Source organism: Vigna radiata, chromosome 7 (assembly GCF_000741045.1).
Source record: "Vigna radiata var. radiata cultivar VC1973A chromosome 7, Vradiata_ver6, whole genome shotgun sequence".
NCBI classification, from domain to species: domain Eukaryota; kingdom Viridiplantae; phylum Streptophyta; class Magnoliopsida; order Fabales; family Fabaceae; genus Vigna; species Vigna radiata.
The window spans coordinates 20,622,338-20,625,150 of record NC_028357.1 but is presented as its reverse complement, the minus strand read 5'-3'; positions in this window follow the sequence as shown (position 1 = coordinate 20,625,150).

The following is a 2,813-nucleotide window of genomic DNA, read 5'->3' as shown; positions in this document are numbered from 1 at the left end:
TGGTAAAAAAGACTAAAACCAGAGTTTTCTAAAGTTGAAGGACTAAATTATACCATAGTTTGAAAATGGACTAAAACCAAAATCGTCCCAAAGTATAGGGACTAAAAACATATTTAACCCTATATATATATATATAATAATATAAATTAAATTAAATATAAATTAAAATTTAATTTTAATTAAACTTAACCTAATAAAATATAATTTAATTTAATTTTTAATTAAATTTAAATAAAAATATATATAAATTAACTTTTTTATTATTTATAGTAACGGATACTATAAAAATATATATAGTATACTACCTGTATCCGACTCGTTTAAAAATAAATATTAAAATACCTGTTACCCGTTATCTGTGGATAGTAAATATATACAGATACTACCCGCGATAAATTTTACCAGTGATACTCATGCGCACGGATATTTTTGCCATCCTAACGTAAGCTGCACCAACAAAAAGAAGCTCAACAAAGAAGAACAGGAAGTTGTGCTTGTGTGCCTGCTATAGAAAGCAAAGAGGAAACAAAAACTGAAATCCGAAAATGAGGAAATGGAAGTTGGTGCCTGCTGCGAAAGAGAGCAAACTGAATATGAGAAAAGAGATGGTGAGATTCGGAAATGTGAGAGAAAACTGTTTAAGAATATTTGACCAGATTCTTTTCGGTTTTCTACAGATTAGAACCGTTCTTAATTAGGGGCAAAATAGAGATTGTTTGAAATTTTGGAGGTGCAAGTGAAACTCTCCTTTTCTTTTTATCCTTTTTATCACGTATGTTTATGAACACACAGTATATAACTTCTCTCCCTTTTCACTTTTCATCATATGGTTTTTCTCTCTTCGTCTTGTTGTTTGGTTTTTGCCATTGTTCTTTCTCTTTTTTACCTTGATTTTCATTTTCATCATCATGGTTTACATTGTCAATTTTGTGAACATGCTTGATACTGTAAAATACATCTATATGAATATTATATAGCAAAAAAACAAATGAGATACTTTGATGATGGTGATTCAGGTGATCATCTATCACAGCAAGGCCAGCAACCCATTTGTTAACCTGAGGAAAGAGTACAAAGGCATATTCTGGCAGGAAGACATTATTCCATTCTTCCAGAATGTTGTGCTTCCAAAAGAATGCACCACATACGTACATTGACAAGCTGGCAGATGCCATGGTTTCTTGGATTGAGGCTTGGGATGATCTTAACCCTGTTGGAGCATCTATGGCAAATGGCAAAGCATAAACAGATTTTGGTTAGCAACCACTGAAACTGGACTAGAACTGGAACTATTTTTATGTTGTACTTTTTTTAAGTATTTCTTTTCGATTTACAATTAGTGTCACTTAAGTTTGCAGCATCGTTAGCTGTAATTCTACTTTTCTTCACTTCGTGCTTTGAGATTATGAAGAATAAAGTACAATAGTCTAGTTGTTTTCTTGTTATTTTTGTACCCTTAGTAGACACACATCACTGCAGGACCTTATCACTTGCTGGTTCTCAAGTTCAAGTGAAGCAAGTGTTATTATAGGAAGAATATCAATGTATGGCTCATTACCAAATCAACAGTGATCGAGTTTTCAAACTGATGTTTTCAGGAAGTTTGGTTTTTCTTCTGTAATTTTTCTGCCACTCAAATCAGTTCCTTTTCATCAAATGCTAGCTTGAATTTCTAAACATAAAAAATTTATAACAGTGATTTCCGTCTCATGAGATGATGAAACAATCCAATTAAAGTTCAACTTCCATACGCAGACAATTTATTGTTTAATATAACATTAAAAAATATACATTTTGCTATTATCAATTCAACCACAATTGAGCTAATCTGTTATCCTTATAAATCAATTTGATTTTAAAAATACTAATGTTTATCTGTTTTGAAATATATTTAGGCTTAAACTCTCCCTTGGTCCTAATATTTGTGTGAAAATCTCAGTTTGGTCCTCAAGTTTTGAACTGTCTCAATTAGATTATAATTTTTGTAAAAATGCACACATTTTACCCCAACCGTTAACTGATCTCAAACAGCGTTAAGTTTAGCTGACGTGGTATGTTGACGTCTTGGCTTAATCCCTTCTTGGTCCTCGTATTTGTGTGAAAATATCAATTCGGTCCTCAAGTTTTGAACTATCTCAATTGGGTCATAATTTTTTGTAAAAATGCATACATTTTACCCCAATCGCTAACTGATATCACTGTGCAACAATTATCTTCTGCTATCAGTGGAATAAATAGCTTAAAGGCTGGTGATGAACCTATAGGTTACCAAGTTGGTTCATTTGCAGAAAAGGCTGTGAGACTAATTGCAGTGAGTTTTCCGGTGACTTTATTTTTTGATCCGACGAGATAATCTGTGTAAAATTCCTGATTATGAGAGAGATGAATAAAATCCCTAATTCAAATAAACTAAATAATAGGCATTGTGCCACGTGAAACACTGCTTATTTTAAAAAAGTAATTCATATAATTAAATAATACACATCAGCATGTCCTCTGGCTACCACGTCAGCTAAACTTAACGCCATTTGAGATCAGTTAACGATTGGGGTAAAATGTGTGCATTTTTACAAAATTGATAACCCAATCGAGACAGTTCAAAACTTGAGGACCGAACTAAGATTTTCACACAAATACGAGGACCAAGAAGGGATTAAGCCAACACATCAGCATACCACGTCAGCTAAACTTAACGCCGTTTGAGATCAGTTAACGGTTGGGGTAAAATGTGTGCATTTTTACAAAAATTATGACCCAATTGAGACAGTTCAAAACTTGAGGACCAAACTGAGATTTTCACACAAATATTAGGA